Genomic DNA, 20,325 nt, shown 5'->3' on the forward strand with positions numbered 1-20,325 from the left:
CTCAACACTATACTCCCAATGCTTATGGTTTTCCCCTTTTATATTCCACACTAGTTAAATCACAGTAGACTAAATTTCAAAATTGGGTCAGTCGATTTTTCAGAGCTCGCCGGAGTTCACCGATGTGATCCAAGGGGCTCGGGTGGTTGTGGGGCCTCATCGAACAAAGAAAACTCGACGTGGGTGGGGGTGGGGGTGGCGGAGGAACACAGGCAGTGGGGGCCTGTGGTCCGGCCGGTGGCCCATGCGGTGTTCTGTATGGGAAGAATCAGAGACGAGGAAGAAGAAGGGTTAGGAGACGTAGGATCTTCATCCAACCGCCTGAAATGGTCGAGAGACAGCTAGGAGTTGCATTCTTAATGCGCTCTGGTTCATCATGTGTGGGCACTGCTCAACCAACATTTTGTTATCCAAAATCTGCTTGCTCTTCTTTACCATGTTCGATAGTGCTGGCCTGTACACTACTAGGGAAAAGCCTAGCAGCAGCGCGGGTTTTAGGCCTATCAGTAGCGCGGGAAGGAGCGCTACTGATAAGGCTCTACAGCTAAACCTTAGCAATAGCGTGCCTAGATCCACGCTACTATTAAATTGACTTAGTAGTAGCGCTTCTTCAGAAACACACTACTGGTAATTAGTAGTAGCGCTTCTCCTTTCCTGCGCTACTACTATTATTTAGTATTTTATTTCTTTTTTATTTCATGTTGTATTCATACACCTTTACACAAGTTTTCATACAACAGGAATTTAGAGATTGTTTTTACATCATAATGAGTTATTACATCACGGGGTGAAAGAACCGTGGACTAGTTTCAAGTGGATGTCCATCCACTTGAAATTAATCCGCGGTTCTTTCACCCAATGATATAATAATATCATCGTCATCATCATATCATTAACAACTTATCATCATAATACATCATTGTCATATAACACCTCCTCAAGATCATCGTTTTCATCAATGACATCACATAGCAAATTGGTCACTAGTCGTAATCACAAGTACTCCTCATTATCAACTCTAACACATTACCACATAATAAACATATTGTACCTCATAGGACCTACTACATTCGATTAAGACCTACTACATTTTCTAAGGTAAAATAGCAAAAAACAAGATAGCCCCTGACTCTCCAATATGGAGAATGGAGATTAGCCTGTCTCCAATTCTTGCCTTTCGCTGAATGTTACTTCCAAGAACCTCCTTGCGAATGTCCATACATTTCTTCCATTCTTTGATGATCATGTGTTCACCGGTTTTAGAAATCCGATATGCACAGGTGAGCTCCCTAGATTTACCTGGCAGTATGTTCAGAACTGAGAGGCGAACATTCTGAGACATCAGATTAGGCACACAATCCCTCGGGAGTTTCTGTTGAAAAACATAATAATAACTTTGTAGTTAGCAATGATGTACTAGTTTTAGAAGTATGCAAAAGATGCACAGATGTCGTAATAGTAAAAAATCTTACCAGGGTATCTCCAGAGAAGTTACCGTGGTTCAACACATGCACTAGTGGCACGTATTCACCATAATTTGGAGGAGTTCGATAATAGTTATTGTAATTCTCAAGAAGAGTACAAAATGCGATCAGATGATTTTTCTCCTTATACGTTAATTCGGTGCCATCGGTGTAGTGGGTTTTATCTACCATCTTCCGCACGGTCTTTGAAGAATCAAAATAAGCTGTCAATGGAAATAAGCTGTCAATGGAAATAAGCTATCAACTATTTTGAAATAAACAATATAAATTAGTTAATAACTATGTTTGAGAAACTCACATAGCGGTACAATCGGAAGCGTATCAACAAGGACCCAAATGTCCATATTGTCTTGCTCGATGTCAGGATCACCAAGATCCATGGTGACAATCATACCCTCATAAAAACCATACATTTTGCAAAGTGCTTCCCAATTTTGGCAACCAAAATGGGTTACGCTTTGAGCATTGCACAGATTTACTTCAAAATCCATATCATGATGGGTCCTTAGGTGTATTTTCTTTGTTTCAAAATTTTCATGGTCTTCAAAACCCATCCTCTCCAAGACATAGCGTCTTGCATGGCATGGGATAAGCTAGTCGAATTGTAAAATATGAAAATTAGACGTTGAAATAGTTGAAGTCATGCTTAATTACGAAAAAACACTTGTCGTTGTTGCATACCATTTCAACATCGAAGGTCTCCTCGAGCTTAATGCTGAAGCGCCGATCTTTGTCCAGCTCAACAAATCTGTCGCACATAACTCGATCATCGTGGCACTAGTTGCACTCCCCCGGGAGATTGTCGTCGTCCGAGTACGACATTTCCTACGTTCATAATTCAAAGATTGAACGTGTACATATTCTAGCACAAGTCATGCCAGAATTCATGAAAAAATCCGGCATGACCTTTGCTAAAAAAGGACATATCGAGCGCCTGAAATTTGCTGGAACGGAAATTAATCAACACTCCGGCAAAACATAGGCCACTCGGAGATGTAAACTGAACATGAACGGCCACTTGGGCAACCACATATCCTATTTGAGCAACAACACAAGATATACAAGGATATTTGGCTGGTCTCACCTCGATGTCGGAGGGGGTCGGTGACTGGGACGACGGCGGGGATGTCGGAGGGGGTCGGTGACGGGGACGACGGTGGTCACCTGAAACCGTATAGGTTATCACTAATACATCTCGAATAATTGCTTAAACTAAAAAATAACAACAAATATGACATGTTCAACTAGTTTTATTAATTCAACTACTTCTTACTAAATATAAACTTACTATAAATAGAAAAAAACTAGTTCTTTCTAAAAATAAAGTAGTTCAACTAGTTATATTAATTATGTTACTAAAAATACATTAGTTCTATTAATTCAACTAGTTCAACTAGTTTATTAATTTACTTACTAAACTAGTTCAACTACAACTCAAGTAGTTCAACTACAACTACTATTAATCATACTGCCCTAGTTAACTAGTACCATCACTACTAGTAATTAACATCTACTACTACTAAAAATCTAGTACTAACTAAGCAACATCTAGTACTAGCTATGAACCCTAAATTAACATCTACTACTACTAAATCTAGTACTAACTAGTGGCAGGGGGTGGGGGCGACGGAGAGGTAGCTAGGGGCGGCGAGGGCGGGATCGGGATCGGGAGGCGGCGGTGCTGGGTGGGCTCGGGTGGCGGCGGTGAGGTCGAGGGCGGTGGGAGGAGGGCTGCCGATGGCGGAGGGAGGAGGGGCGGCCGCAGGCGGAGGGAGGAGGGCGGCGGCAGAGGAGGGAGGGGTGGCCGCAGGTGGAGGGAGGATGTGCGAGGAGGGAGGAGGGACGGAAGGAGGGGAGTACCTCGGCGGCGGACGGACGAAGGCGGCGGCGGCGACGATGCAAGACGATGGTTATCGGCACGCGAGCGAGAGTGAGAGTGTGAGTGAGAGAGAGGGTCGGTCATGCGCGTGGGGATAAGGTAGGGATAGTTGTAGCATGTTTGCCAAAATGCGCTACAGCTAATCTGAATAGCAGTAGCGCTTTGCATATAAACCGCTACTGCTAGGTGTAACTATACAAAAATACATCGATGCAAAAATACATTGGCCATCAATGATCTTTTTGTGTACAATCTGAATTGTCAATATGAGTCCTCTCCGGTATATTGCGGCCACAAATTTTACACATAGAGTTCAGTGAAGACCAACTGGTTGTGATAGTTTCAGAAATAACATATTTAAGGTGGTAAACACCCTGTTCACGGAGCGAGGTGGGACTAAAATTGTGGGCTGATCATTGCAGTAGCGGTTTTCTTCGAAGCGCACTGCTTCTAACTTCCATAGCAGTAGCGGGGGTTCATTATAGGGCGCTACTGCTATAACTAGCGGGGGGCAAGGTCATGGCAATTAGAGCAGTAGCGCGTTTTGCGGTGGACGCGCTACTGCTATTTTCCTTTCAGCAATGCGTTTTGCTATCATGCGCTGCTGCTAAATAGCAGTAGCGTTGTATTTTGAGGAGCGCTGCTAGTAAGATTCTGTGTATAGGATTTTCCCTAGTAGTGGTACATGGTCGATAGGCTTTCAATTACTAGCGGCAATACAACACCGTATTTTCAAGACAGATCCACTTTCCCGATTTATATATTGTGGTTATGGTGTACCCCTGTTATGTACACTATGATCTGCCTAGTTGTTGTGTGCTCTTGTTATCATGGTTTGGCAACAAACTCTCTATACAGTATATTATGAACCTATCATCTGCCAGCTATCCTTACTTATGGAGCCTATTTTTTTGTGTACTTGTGCCAGATTATATAAATGCACGCATGATATTACAGCACACATGAGCTCTCTCATCAAAATCCAGTGATAGCACATAAGTGTTTACAAGGGCGCCCCTATATTAGAATACCATCTGCATTACAAAGATAATCTCACAACTATTTATGTTTTCATGGTTCTCAGATATTATACGCAATTACAGTGAATATCAGAATCCGCGCATCAGAAGAATATTGTGGAACACTGTAATGACTTACAAAATTGGCACCAAGGCATTGAGTGCCATTCTAGAAGCAATGAAACTCGTACGCTCCCCACCTGTTGATTCTTGTTCAGAATATCATCCTAATGACTATTCTGACCTCGAGGAGTCAAAGGCAGATGGCCTGTCCTGTTCACCCATCAAGGTGCATATTCTAATTTGGCAAGGTTTTATTGATTGCGCGTATCTTGCATATGTTGTCTTGCATTTCTTCTACTTTGTTGCACCACCATCTGCTTAGTTTACTCATCATATAACCCGAGATGCCATGCCCATCCATTATCAATACATATTCCATCTGTCGTCATACCATGTTTTTCCACTCAAATGTTGTTCTTGTGCATCAGACATCACGAAGAGGATGATTGCCGAACCTGAAGGAGCACCAGCAAAGTTCTTGAAAAATGTGGTGGTGCCGAGAAATCAGACAGCGCCCCACTTATATTGGTTGTACAACCAGTGACACAAAACATAGGACCGACTCCAGCAAACTATACCCATACTTCACTGGCCACACCACTAGCCCCACCACACAGGACCTGCACTCCAGCAAAAGGTATACTGATTTGATTTGCCATAGCACCAGCCGTACGACAGAAAAATCCCACTCCAGCAAAAAGTGCAGCAAGTCCACCGGCCGAAGACCTATCTCAACTGCAGAGACGGCCAATTCCTGCAGAATGGAACCCCATTCCATTTATTCCCAGTTTAAAAGACAATGCTTTCAATGTTGTTAGGGACTACGTGCATATATTCCCATCATGGGAAGATTATAGTGAAGACAAACACCATTTTCACATCTTCCTGTCCAACTTACGTGTAAGTGCTATTATTCATGGTTATTATTTTCCTGTTTTCTGCTGATCGAACACATCAATAATTTATAATACATTGTTGTAACTAGGTGAGGGTCAATCTGGATAGTCATGACGAGCAAAGCTTGCTTGTGCTTTTCAAGGAAGCATTGCAGCAGTATCGGTGTTACCTGAGGAAATCACACTTTGATGGCAAGTCTATAAACGAATTTCCGGTGAAGTCTCCTGTGCTATATTTAGAAGACATTGAATGAAAAAACATTGTTATGCACTGGTCTCGTTCCCAGGATGAGGTACTGTCTATGAAATCACATGACAATTTGAACTTCTACTTTTCTGCATGTGCCTTACGGATCTTTTTTGCAGGAAATCAGCTCGAAGAAGAATTCCGGTTTGAAAAGAATGACAGGATATCGCAAATATGCTGCCCGCTGCTTTGCTCTTGTTAGTACCTATTGTCCTGTATCAATGTACTTGCATACATACCTGGTTCATTATGTGACAGCAATATGCATGATAGCTTGCTTATCAATTGTTCGCTCCAAATTATCTGATCTGTATGAATGGTTACATTAGTGTAGAATATATCCAATGCCAATGAATTTTTTTAGCTCTACATTGTTCTTGTAAGTACATGCTGTCCTTTATCGGTGTACTTATATTGACAGGTAGTTGTTCATGTACCATCACTCTGCAGCTTATTTTCCTTTGCCCTCCATTTTCTACACATCAGACCTATATTTACTCTTACCATAAGGTTGGTACTGAAGAAGTTTAGCTGTGCATTGCTCTTTGTTGTGCCTTTTGCCTGTATCGTTGCACATACATTTATAGCTACTTGGTTATGTAGCATCACTCTTCATCTTATCTTAAATATTCTCCATTTTTTCGTATATTATCACATCTATATTTACTCTTAACAAAATGTAGAATAAAGGCAATGCTTATGAAGAACATTCTCTGCTAAACTTCTTGAATTGCCCCCCCCCCATCCGCATGGACAAGGGCTTTATAGAGCCTGTCTTCACCAGTAATGTAAGTTTGTCCTTCTCAAGCCTTCAAACTTTGTTGTGTATATTTGGTTAGGCATGACTGCAACAGCTGTTTATTTTTGGTGTTTGCATCAAATTGCATGTTTAAAGTTTATTATGTAGTTCATAAACAAAAGTCTGTCCTTCTCAATTTAAGTTTTCAGTTGTACAACCAAGTTCCTTCTTCATACCATGTAAATTAAACTATTCAGAGCAAGTCATCTTCTTTTGCACTGCATGTATGCTTCTGTTCTTCATCCGTAATCCAGTAGTGTGGTGAACCTATCCACTACAGCACAATGTCATATTCTGCAATGTCTTAACTATGAACAATGTCATATCATTCTACTATTATTTAAACCGTCTCTTTATTTGCCAATATGAAATGGGATAAATTGACAACACACTAACCATTGATACTTATGAGTTCTTGATCTGTAATCCAGTGGTGCCGTGAAGCTGCCAACTCCTTCACAATGTCATTTCCTGCCATGTCTTGACCTGAACAATACCATATTGTGTTAATGCAATTTTAAACTGTGTCACTTTATTCGTCAGTAAGAAATGTGATGAATTGTCAGCACTGATACTTTTATGTGCGAAACCTGTCATCTGTCTGCTTGTTTATCTTTCAGAGTGAGGAAGATATAAGTGTTGAACAAGCGCAGTCCCATCATCTTACCCAGCTGCTTGCACTGCAGCTCCCCAGCAGGGCTAACCTTTCTAGAACTCTATTGAAGTGCTGTCGGTTTTGTATATTATTTTGTCGGCGTGTTTATTTGCACTGGTAGCGATCTTTGATGCCTAGTGTATGTAATCTGATGTCTGCTTGTGCTTTATTATCATAGTGGTGAACTTTGATGCCCAATGGATGTAATATGCCGTAATTTCTTTATTGTATAGTCTAGGTTTTTTCTTATTCACGATGCTGCAGTTATTTTACTGTATGTATGTCCTGTCTTCGCAGTAAACCGGCCAAACCATAAAATTACGGTACATAATCGGGCCATCATGCAATCACGATGTATGATCCGCATCATGGGCCCCGTCAAACTAGCCCACTAGTAGATTCGGGCCTTTAATAGGCTGAGTTAGCCCCGGCCCTCTTTTCGCAAGAAAACTCAATGGGCTTTTAGGAGGCAGAGAAGTAGGCTGGGCCTGAAACATGACGAATAGCTCACGGGCCGGCGGCAGCCTGAAATGGACCCCGGCCCATGATTGTGCGAATCAATTCGTGGGCTTTTAACAGGCCAAAGTTGTCTCGGTCCTTGTTTGGCCCAATTAGATATCGGCTACGAGCACGCCGGATGCAAACCGGGCCGTAGTTAGGCCCAACTATATGACGGGCTTTTAACAGGCTGAAATTAATATAGGGCTGAAATGTTAAATGGGCCCTTAACAGGCCGAAACTAATATCAGGCCAAATTACTAAATGGGCCTTTAGCAAGTGGGCCCAAAAGCATAGCTTCCAGTCAACGAGCTGAATCTGATATGGGCCGTAATTGAGCCCAAAGCCTCTTAAAGGGCCAGACCTGATCTGGGCCGTGATTTGGCCCAGAAAGTGGGAGGCTTTTAACGGGCCGGATCTTATATGGGCCATTATTAGGCCCGGAACGTGGCAGGCCATTAATGGACCGGATCAATTATGGGCTGACATTTGGCCCAAAACATGGCAGCTAGTTAATGGGCCGGCCTACTAGGGTCCTCAAAATCTTGTGGGCCTACAGCTGGGCCGGCCCATTAATGTCAGCGCAATCTCGTGGGCCTTTAGCTGGGCCGGCCCATTATGATCCGCAAGAATTTTGTGGGCCTTTACCTGGGCCGGCCCATTATGGCACACAAAAATCTTGTGGGCCTTTACCTGGGCCGGCCTATTATGGCCCGCGAAATCTTGTGGGCCTTTAGCTGGGCCAGCCCATTATAGTCCGCAAAATCTCATGGGCCTTTAACTGGGCCGGCCCATTAAGGGCCGCAAAATCTTGTGGGCCTTGAGTTGGGCTGGCCCATTTAAACTTGATTGACCGTGCCACGTGTCGATGTATCATAGGTGCCTTCTGTCCAATGAGTGGATGACATCTTTCCCAACGATGAGTCGATACGTGTTTCCTCCAGCCAATGATGATTTTACACGTGGAAAATACCCATTGGTCGGGGCTGTCAACGGGTTATCGGATCCAAAACCCGACCCGATAGCTTAACGGCGTTCCGTTACGGCGGATACCACGTGTCGGTCACCCTTGACGAAAGCACTTCTATGACGTGTGATTTATCGTCATGGAAGTGGACATTTCCGTGATGATAATTTTGGTAATGTCATGGAACACTTCTACGACAGCACAGGTATGACTATCTTGGTTCTGTCATAAAATCGTCATGGATGTACATGCATGACAAAAAATGCGACCTAGTGTGACAAACACGTATCATCACGGAAGTGTATTTTTTTTGTAGTGATGAGATCCGCCGGCGGCAGACCTTGGAGCACATGCATGGTCCCATGCTCCGAACACTCAGGGAAAGGGCCAACGCGGCCTTGGGTAACATCGGTGAGGTGGCTGCTGAGGAGCCTCACACGACCAACTACGCCGGCAATCTCCAATTCTTCACAGACGTGCTGACGCAACTGGAGAGCCGCTCTGAGAGGGCTCGCCAGCTTGTCAAGGAGATGAGCCGCGACCTGCTCGCACGGGCATTCTCCCGTGTCTTCAGCCATCTTCAGAACATTGACCCCCTCTTCGACTTCGACGCCGCCATCACCCCGGTGCCTGGGGCCATCCGAGGCGACCTGGCGCGGTAGGTGGAGGACAACGTGGATGCACTTGTTCGAGCCTTCACCTCTGATGATGACGGGGTGGTTGTCGCTGCTGATGAAGGCGACGTGGTGAACGGTGGTGAAGACGGTGCCTACGAAGGCGAGGCCAACGATAGCGAAAGTGGTGCCAGCGACGCCTCTGGAGTCGACCAAGAGGACACAGTGAGCTATATGTCCGATTGATCCTACGCCCCCTCTGTTGTTTACCCTGCGCAGAAAAAGCTCGAGTGTGGCCCTGAAGGTCGTAAGAGCATTTTGGGAGAGGAAGCCCCTCATGTAAATAGGCTAGTCGTCCATGTGTTATTAAGGACGGCACCGAATGGGCGCTCATATGAGGTCATGGTTTCCACGATGAATTGGCCGCCGCGATTTTAGTTTTAAATTGGTGAGTTTCGAGTAGGCTTGCGGCGATCCTTTGAGAGTCCTCGGGAGACCCGTTGACCATCAGTCGAGAGCCTAGAGAGAGCGGGCGCCGGTCATGGGACAGCAGGAGTGTGTGCAGGGCCCGGCCCTGCTCGCGAGGGGCTCACGAGAGGGAGGAAGCTAGTGCGAATTCTAACTTGAGTAGAAACCAGAACACGAAAAAGCACGCGAACAAGACAAGACACCCCTCCCCGCATACGCAAACACAAATTCAACTTCAACTTAGATCCAAAACGAGAAAGCTTGTCCACACGAAAGGAAACAAAAGCAAAAGGCTGCGTCCGACACCTAGTCTAGTCTTCGACATCTTCTCACCAGCACGGAGCTAAGTGCTGCCACTAGGCGTGGGAGGGAGCCCGCGAGGCCCGGGGGCGGCTCTCTAGAGACTCTGGGGCGTGTACAGCCCCAACTCATTATTACGTGAGAGTGTCACGGGCGGTGAGCTTCACAGGCACTGGGCCTTCTTCACAGGTACCGGTCTTGCTTCATATCACCAGATGAGGGCCCTGCCTTGCGCCACCCTTGACCACCATTGACAGCGACCAGAAACCAGGACAACGCCAATGGGGAAAAGGGGATGCCAGCGGTTCCCCCAATGACCACGGGTCCTCTGCCGGGGGCAGGCCTTGCGGCACCACCCCGGCAGAGGGCCTACCTCCGAGGAACACCTTGCTTCGTGTGCCGTGGGGGGGGAGCCTGGCTCCCGGCCCCTCTCCCCCAGTGCCCTCCTTCCGTGGGGTGGGTGGCTGCAGCACTGGGGTAGCCATTCTCTACAGCGACGTGCACTTCCTGTGACCCATGGTTAACATAAGCTTTCTCCTAAGGGATTAGCGGTACCCGATAGCTGATGCCGCTGGCGCGGTTATCGAGGCTTCCTTGAGGTTCCTGAAAGGGCTCGGCTTCTAGCATCTCTTCCCCCAGCCTGGCCCGAGGAACGAACCGTGGTCTTCTTCTAGTGCGTACTCCCGATCCACCATGTGGGGCACATAAGCCTTCGGGGTCGCCGCCCCAACGGCCTCGCCGTAGTGCCCTACGTGCCATGCGGTTCAGATTGGAGCGCCGTCTTGGGGGTGGTAGGGCGGCGGCCTGCCCGGGCCGTGAGCAGTGATGTGCATGCTCTCGCTCACCAGGGGCGGTGCCGGTGCAGCTTGTCGCCCGGTGCTGACAACCAAGTTGGTGCTGATGAAGCCCTGACGTGCACCCGGGGTCACGCGGGCATGGATGGGCCTACCGTGTGATCCGCCCGGGGCCTGGGGTGGAAGCTGGACACAGAACGGAGGTGCTCCTGAAGCGGCGGCATCCAGGAGCTCGGCGACGCGCTCCTGCAGCACGTCACGGCCGCTTTCCTGCAATCTGCACCATAAAAGCTCTCGAGCCACCGTGAGCACGGCCTTCATGTTCGCATGCTCCCATTGGGTGTCTGATGTTGTGGCCGCGGTGTGGTTTGAGGCCCTTGCTGCTGATCGTACCTGCCACGGGGTAAGGGTAGGCGACGCTTGGCCACGTCGCCCACGCCCCGTAGCATTCTGCGGAGCGCAGGCTGCCTGAGGCATGGGGTTGAGGTCACCTTGGGCAGGCGGCGCAGCATGGGCGGTCCACGCTGCCCAGCGGTCGGCGTTGGCCGTCGGGTCGCCGGACATGGAGACGACAAAGTGGTGGAACGCGGGATGGCAGAAGAAAGACTCCGGCACACCCCTACCTAGCACGCCAAATGTCGGATATCAGGTTCCGGCAAAACCCTTAAGGTTCAAACTCTGGGGTGCGCGCGAAGATCTTCCCCCTGCGGATCCACGTCTGAATGCCTCGCTGAGAATCTAAGCTACACGATGAAGAACACAAAGGACGCAAGGTTTATACTAGTTCGGGCCACCGATGTGGTGTAATACCCTACTCTAGTTTGCGGTGTGGTGGATTGCCTCGGGGGCTGATGATGAACAGTACAGAGGAAGAACAGCCTCGCGAGAGATGTTCTTGAGCTGGTGCGGTGTTCTACCTAGGATAGATCTTCCCGCCTCTAGCTGAGATGATGACTCTCTCCCCCTCTACTGTGGTGGCTATCCCTATATATAGAGGCCCTAGTCCTCTTCCCAAATATTGAGCAAGAAGGGCGCCAACAACGGCCGGTTTGAAGGGGAACATCTAGTACAAGTTATCCTGACTAAAGTTGGTCTTCGACTGCCAAAGGCACTGGTGATGATGCCGTCTTGGGCTCCACGGTGACCTCCGTCCTGCTGCCCTGCTGGTCTTGGTCTCGTTGCACCGGAATGGTAACCTTTGCTTGATGCCTCGGTACTCCGCGCCTGCGCTTGCCCCCTTTGCACCAAAGAGGAAACAAGGACACTGCACAGGCCGACGCCCGCCTGGTCTCGATCGTCATGGCTTACGTCACGAGCACCTCGTGAGGTACCCGTTCCTTGATCTCTTCGCCTCTTCGCGAGCCTGCCTGGTGAGGCCGCTCCCGAGGAAGCCTTTCGTCATCTGCCCCGCGAGGCTTGGCCCCTTGCGAGGGTCTTGAGCTTGAGTTGATGAAGATCGGCCGTACTGGGCCACCACTTGAGCCACGCTGCAGGCAGGCAAGTCTGGGGACCCTCATTCCCAGAACATCGGCAACCATTCTATTCCACATATAGTGTTATGTCCATGGCTCACGCTCATGTATTGCGTGAAAATTGAAAAAGTTTGAGAATAATAAAGTATGAAACAATTGCTTGGCTTGTCATCGGGGTTGTGCATGATTAAATACTTCGTGTGATGAAGATAGAGCATAGCCAGACTATATGATTTTGTAGGGATAGCTTTCTTTAGCCAGGTTATTTTGAGAAGACATGATTGCCTTTTTAGTATGCTTGAAGTATTACTATTTCTTATGTCAATATGAACTTTTATTTTGAATCATTTGGATCTGAACATTCATGCCACAATAAAGAAAATTACATTGAGAAATATGCTAGGTAGCATTCCACATCAAAAATTATGTTTTTATCATTTACCTACTCAAGGACGAGCAGGAATTAAGCTTGGGGATGCTTGATACGTCTCCAACGTATATATAATTTTTGATTGTTCCATGCTATTATATTACCCATTTTGGATGTTTATGGGCTTTACTCTACACTTTTATATCATTTTTGGGACTAACCTATTAACTGGAGGCCCAGCCCAAATTGTTGTTTTCTTGCTTATTTCAGTGTTTCGAAGAAAAGGAATATCAAACCGAGTCCAAACAGAATGAAACCTTTGGGAGAGTTATTTTTGGAACGGAAGCAATCCAGGAGACTTGGAGTGCACGTAAGGGAAGCAACGAGGAAGCCATGAGGCAGGGAGGCACGCCCTACCCCCTGGGCATGCCCCCCACCTGATGGGGTCATGTACCTAGGGTAGGGTCACAGACCTGATCTAAGTACCCTGCCCAAGGACACCCTTATAAGAGGTCACCTTCCAGTCGACCAACGAGGGATTCACTTGACTGACTTGAAGGACTCGACCACGAAGACTCACTCGACTACCAGGAGGTCAAAAGGCACTCTGCACTGCAACGGCCTGTAGTTAAGTAGACTTTATGATAGTTAAGACACTTTATGTGGGACGTTACCAGTAACGCCCCGGACTAAATACACCTTAAACCCTTCATTACGTGGGCTGGCTGGGGTCCTGGCGCACTCTATATAAGCCACCCCCCCTCCACAGGCAGAGGGGTTCGGCACCCTGTAACTCATATACACATAATCCACTCGACCGCCTCCGGGCTCCGAGACGTAGGGCTTTTACTTCCTCCGAGAAGGGCCTGAACTCGTACATCTCTTGTGTTACAACCTCTCCATAGCTAGGACCTTGCCTCTCCATACCTACCCCCCACTCTACTGTCAGACTTAGAACCACGACAGTTGGCGCCCACCGTGGGGCCGGTGTTTTAGCGATTTTGTGGAGAAGTTGCGGTTCTTCCGAGTACTTTTATCATGATGACTGTTGGAGTTTTGGTTGAGGGTCGAGAGATCCGTCTCGGTGCTCTCACCTTCGTCGCCGATGACTCCGCCTGGCTCCAGGAGGCTCCACTCGACGTCGATGCGCTCCCCGTCCGCGGTGCGACGCATTTTCGCGCATGTGTCCGCGGCGTTCTGCTGCGGCAACCATCGACTCCGTATCGGTCGACTCCCCCATCGACCACCCTCCCGGTCTCCCGCCAGCGCAAGCGCTCGGGCCGGTCGAGACTTCAGCGGTGGGTGAGGCACTCGGTGGCTCGCCAGACGGCCACCACCCAAGTTGCGGCAATCGAGCCCGACGAATCTCTCTACGGCCTGTTCGATCTGTCGACTGGCTCCGTAGAGACTGCATCCGAGTGCGATAGCAGTGATCCAGCGGTGGAAATCCTGATGGTCGACGGGCCCCGCAGTCCCCCTGGCTTCGCCCGTGATGGTGGGGCAGGCGACGGAGGCGACCCCGCACGAAACCACGAAGAGTACCAGCCCGAGCCACTCGACTCTCTGCAAAGAGAGGAACTTCGCCACAGGAACGTGGATGCCCTGCGTACTCCCATCGCAGGAGAAACCCCCGAGGCTCGCGCCTTGGAGGAGGCACGTTTGGCCAATTTGGCCGAACGCACTCGACTGGAGAATCTTCAGCGAGCACTCGACGAGCGCGCGCGGCAACGAGTTCCCGACACCAGTCGACGTCAACTCTTCCTGCCGACTCAGGTATATCGAACCCCAATCCAGAATTTAGCAGCTGCGACCCGTATAGCAGAGTCCATCCAGCCCTCTTAGTCGGAAGCTGGCAGAGGCTTGATGCAGATCAGGGATCTGCTCCGGGCAGCAGGAGATCAGAATTCGGCCGTGTCACAGTCGCGTAACAGAATTCACAGTCGATCCGTCGCTGCGAATACGGTTCAGTCGGCTCACAGCCCCGATCGCCTCCGCGGCGTGAAGGGCGCGAGAATCGGCGAGACCAATATGGTGACCGACTCGACCGAGACGATAGGCGTCGAGTGCCCAATTCCCCTCCGAGGGGTGGGTCTTACGCTCCTCGGCAGCAAGATGACACGCGTCAGCTCAGTGCGGGACGAAGAGTTCCAGTCGACCCCAGAGAACTAGGCTTTGATGCGCGATCCATTATCGTGCAAGGCTTAGTCGACCGGAACAGAGCCCATCGAGGTGGACTCGACAGAGATGCGCCCACAAGCAGTCGAGTGCATGTTTCTGGTCCTGAATGTTTCAGCAGAGCTATCAGAGCCGCAGTTATCCCTCCCAATTTCAGGTTGGCAACAGGAGTCAGCAAGTTCACTGGTGAGTCTAAGCCTGAAACTTGGCTTGAAGACTACCGAGTGGCGGTTCAGATTGGTGGTGGGAACGACGAGGTGGCCATGAAGCATTTGCCCCTCATGTTGGAAGGTTCTGCCAGGGCATGGTTGACTCAATTACCTCCTAGCAGCATTTACACTTGGGAAGATCTGTCCCGAGTGTTCATCAGAACGTTTGAAGGAACTTGCAAGCGACCGGCTGGACTGATGGAGTTGCAAGTCTGCGTGCAGAAGACCAATGAGACTCTCAGAGAGTATATTCAGAGATGGATCACTTTGCACCATACTGTGGAGAATGTGTCTGATCATCAGGCAGTCTGCGCCTTTAAGGATGGTGTCAAGAACAGAGAATTGAGTTTGAAATTTGGTCGAACCGGTGACATGACCTTGAGTCGGATGATGGAGATTGCTACCAAGTACGCCAACGGCGAAGAAGAAGACCGACTCCGAAGCGGCAAGCACAAGCCGAGTCAGTCGGAAAAGGGAAACACCAGTCGGAAACAGAAGCGGAAGGCTGAACCGGCAGCTCCTGGAGAGGCTCTGGCCGTGACTCAGGGAAAGTTTAAAGGGAAACCAAAAGGATCCTGGAACCCTAAGAAGGTGAAGGATAAAGAAGGGAACGACGTGATGGATATGCCGTGTCACATCCACACGAAGAAAGACGAAGAGGGGAATATCATCTACCCGAAGCATACCACTCGCCAATGTCGACTCCTGATCCAGCAGTTTCAGGGAAAACAGTCTGATAACAAGGAGAAGGAGTCGGACAAGGCCGAAGACAAGGAGGACAGTGAGGAAGGATATCCACATATCAACTCCACTCTGATGATCTTTGCAGATGTGGAAAGCAAGAGTCGACTGAAAGTCATTAACCGAGAGGTGAACATGGTCGCCCCAGCAAAAGCAAATTATCTGAGATGGTCCCAAACACCCATCACATTCGACCAATCTGATCACCCGACTCATATTGCCACCCCTGGGAGGCAAGCTTTGGTGGTCGATCCAGTTGTCGAAGGCACTCGACTGACAAAAGTGCTGATGGACGGTGGTAGTGGGCTGAATTTGTTGTATGCAGACACGCTGAAAGGAATGGGCATTCCGATGTGCCGACTGAGCACCAGTAACATGAGCTTTCATGGAGTTATACCTGGGAAGAAAGCCGAGTCGCTCGGCCAAATAGCTCTGGACGTGGTGTTTGGCGATTCGAAACATTTTCGCAAAGAGAAGTTGACGTTTGAGGTCGTGGATTTTCAGAGTGCATATCATGCCATTTTGGGGAGACCAGCTTATGCACGGTTCATGGCTCGACCATGTTACGTGTACCTCAAATTGAAGATGCCCGGCCCCAAAGGAGTGATCACTGTCACCGGTGATCGGAAAAAGGCAGAAGAGTGCTTTCAGAAGGGCTCAAAGATTGCCGATTCCCAGGTGACAGCAGTCGAGTTCGAAGAATACAAGCAAAACGCAGATCTAAGTGATTTGCTGCGATCCAAGAAACCCGCCACAGAATCTGCATTTCAGTCGTCAAGTGAGACAAAGCCTGTTCACATTCACCTGACCGACCCCGATGCAGCTCCGACCCACATCTCCACAACACTCGACCCGAAATAGGAAGAAGCGCTCATACAGTTCCTCCGTGAGAACTGGGACATTTTTGCATGGAAGCCCGCTGACATGCCAGGTGTTCCCAGGGGACTGGCTGAGCATCGCCTAAGAGTCGACTCATCTGCAAAACCAGTCAAAGAGCATCTTCGGCGGTCCGTCGTCCAGAATAGAAAAGCCATTGGTGAGGAAGTGGCTCGACTGTTGGCGGCAGGATTTATCCGAGAGATATACCACTCCGAGTGGCTCGCTAATGTCGTCATGGTTCCTAAGAAGGACAAATCACTCCGAATGTGTATTGATTTCAAGCACATCAACCGGGCCTGCCCGAAAGATCATTTTCCTCTCCCTCGCATAGATCAAATTGTTGACTCGACCGCGGGATGTGAGAGACTGTCTTTTCTGGACGCCTACTCTGGGTACCACCAGATCCGTCTGTACGGACCCAATGAGGTAAAAACAGCTTTCATCACTCCATTCGGGTGCTTCTGCTATATCACCATGCCATTCGGCCTCAAGAATGCCGGAGCCACATTTATGCGAATGATTCAGAAGTGTCTACTCACTCAAATCAGTCGGAATGTGGAAGCGTATATGGATGATATCGTCGTCAAGTCACGAAAAGGTTCCGACCTGCTCGCTGACCTCGCCGAAACATTTGCCAACCTCAGAAGGTATGATATCAAGCTCAATCCATCAAAGTGCACATTTGGAGTTTCTGGTGGCAAGTTACTCGGTTTTCTCATTTCCGAGCGAGGAATCGACGCTAATCCAGAGAAGATCGGCACTATTCTCCGAATGAAACGCCATGTGCGAGTGCACGATGTCCAGAAGCTTACTGGATGCTTGGCCGCATTAAGTCGATTCATCTCACGACTCGGTGAAAAGGCATTGCCTCTTTACCGACTGATGAAGAAGGCAGACAAGTTCGAGTGGACTCCAGAAGCTGATGCAGCGTTTGCCGAGCTAAAAGCTCTGCTCTCCACCCAGCCGGTGCTTGCTGCTCCAATCAGCAAAGAGCCTCTGTTGCTCTATATCGCAGCCACAGGACAAGTCGTCAGTACTGTGCTTACGGTCGAGCGGGAAGAAGAAGGAAAAGCTCTCAAAGTTCAGCGCCCAGTGTACTATTTGTCTGAAGTCTTGACTCCATCCAAGCAGAGATATCCTCATTATCAGAAGCTTGTGTATGGAATATACATGACCACAAAGAAGGTTGCTCATTATTTCTCTGATCATTCCATCACAGTCGTCAGCGATGCTCCACTATCAGAGATTTTGCACAACAGAGATGCAACTGGTCGAGTGGCTAAATGGGCGATTGAACTTCTTCCCCTTGATATCAAGTTTGAGGCAAAGAAAGCCATTAAGTCCCAGGCAATAGCAGATTTCCTCGCCGAGTGGATTGAACAGCAGCAGCCGACTGAAGTTCACTCGGAGCATTGGACCATGTTCTTTGATGGCTCTAAGATGTTGAATGGTTCCGGTGCTGGGGTTGTCCTGGTTTCCCCCAGAGGAGATAAGCTCAGATATGTGCTCCAGATTCACTTTGATTCCTCCAACAATGAGGCAGAATATGAGGCCCTCTTATATGGGTTGCGCATGGCCATTTCACTCGGCGTCCGTCGCCTGATGGTTTATGGCGACTCGGATTTAGTGGTCAACCAAGTGATGAAGGAGTGGGACGTGAGAAGCCCAGCCATGACTGGATACTGCAGTGCAGTGAGGAAGCTGGAAAAGAAGTTCGAGGGGTTGGAGCTCCATCATATACCCCGACTGAAAAATCAAGCAGCTGATGATCTAGCAAAGATAGGTTCCAAGAGAGAAGCCATTCCGAGTGTTGTGTTCTTGGAGCATATACACACTCCGTCATTCAAAGAAGATCCTTTCACCGAAGAAGCTCCACAGCCCAAGAGTGCCACAGATTCGACTGAGGTTGAAGTCCCAGCGGTGGTCGACTTGATCATGGAGGTCTTGGTGGTCATTCCCGACTAGACAGTTCCATATATCGCGTATATCCTAAGAAAAGAGCTTCCGGAGGATGAGGAAGAGGCTCGACAGATCGTCCGTCGATCTAAGGCCTTTACCGTAATCAAGGGACAATTATACAGAGAAAGCGCGACTGGAGTTGGTCAGAAGTGCATAACACCAGAAGAAGGTCGACTCATCCTCAATGATATCCACTCGGGGACCTGTGGCCATCATGCGTCCTCTCGGACCATCGTGGCCAAAGCATACCGAGCCGGATTTTACTGGCCAAAGGCGAATGAGATGGCAAAGGAGATAGTGGATAAGTGCGAGGGATGTCAGTTCTACTTGAATATGTCGCACAAGCCTGCATCAGCCCTGAAGACCATTCCACTCGTCTGGCCTTTCGCAGTATGGGGGTTGGACATGGTCGGTCCTTTGAGAACAGGGCGAAGTGGCTTCACGCATGTACTGGTAGCAGTCGACAAGTTCACCAAGTGGATCGAGGCTAAACCAATCAAGAACCTTGATGCCGGTGCTGCTGTTAGCTTCATCAGAGAACTAATATTCAGATATGGAGTCCCGCACAGCATCATTACGGATAATGGGTCGAACTTTGACTCGGAGGAATTCAGAGATTTCTGTAACTCTCAAGGCACACGAGTCGACTACGCTTCAGTCGCTCATCCGCAGTCGAATGGACAAGCAGAGCGAGCCAATGGCCTGATTCTCAAGGGACTGAAACCCCGACTGATGTGTGATCTCAAGCATGCAGCTGGATCTTGGGTCGACGAACTTCCCTCGGTGCTTTGGGGACTGAGGACCACACCTAATCGGTCGACCGGAAGAACTCCATTCTTCTTGGTCTACGGAGCTGAAGCAGTCTTGCCGAGTGATCTTCTCCACAATGCTCCTCGAGTTGAAATCTACAATGAAGCAGAAGCTGAACAAGCGCGGCAGGACGCAGTCGACCTTTTAGAGGAAGAAAGGGAGATGGCTCTGATCCGGTCGACCATCTACCAACAAGATTTGCGTCGTTTCCACGCCAGAAATGTGAGAGGTCGAGCCTTCCAAGAAGGAGATTTAGTTCTCCGAGTGGATCAGAAGAAACAACACAAGCTTGCTCCTTCTTGGGAAGGACCCTTCATCGTCACCAAAGTTCTCCACAACGGGGCGTACCGTCTCTACAACATCGAGCATAATATCGACGAGCCCCGAGCTTGGAACGGGGAACTACTCCGCCCATTTTACACTTAAGTTTTATCACTCGGATTAGTTGCAATAAAGTACTTCTGTAGTTCATGGACCTCAAAATAATAGTGTCATAGTTCCTCCATAATTTTTGTCACTTTTTATTTTGTCCAATGAAATTTCCCCCCAGTGGGTGACTTAGCCGCGAATCCGTTTCGCCTAAGTTTGTAAAAATCCTACCGAGTGGTGAGCCAGACTCCCACTCGGAGGCTTAGCTGCGAATCCGTTTCGCCTAAGTTTGTAAAAATCCTACCAAGTGGTGAGCCATACTCCCACTCGGAGGCTTAGCTGCGAATCCGTTTCGCCTAAGTTTGTAAAAATCCTACCGAGTGGTGAGCCAGACTCCCACTCGGAGGCTTAGCTGCGAACCCGTTTCGCCTAAGTTATCGAAAATCCTACCGAGTGAAGAGCAAACCTCTCACTCGGGGGCTTAGCTGCAGTCCAAGTACTTGCCTAAGTTATCAAAAATCCTACTGAGTGAAGAGCAAACCTCTCACTCGGGGGCTTAGCTGCAGTCCAAGTACTCGCCTAAGTTATAAAAATCCTACCGAGTGAAGAGCAAACCTCTCACTCGGGGGCTTAGCTGCAGTCCAAGTACTCGCCTAAG

This window comes from Triticum dicoccoides, chromosome 6B (genome assembly GCF_002162155.2).
Source record: "Triticum dicoccoides isolate Atlit2015 ecotype Zavitan chromosome 6B, WEW_v2.0, whole genome shotgun sequence".
Lineage (NCBI taxonomy): Eukaryota > Viridiplantae > Streptophyta > Magnoliopsida > Poales > Poaceae > Triticum > Triticum dicoccoides.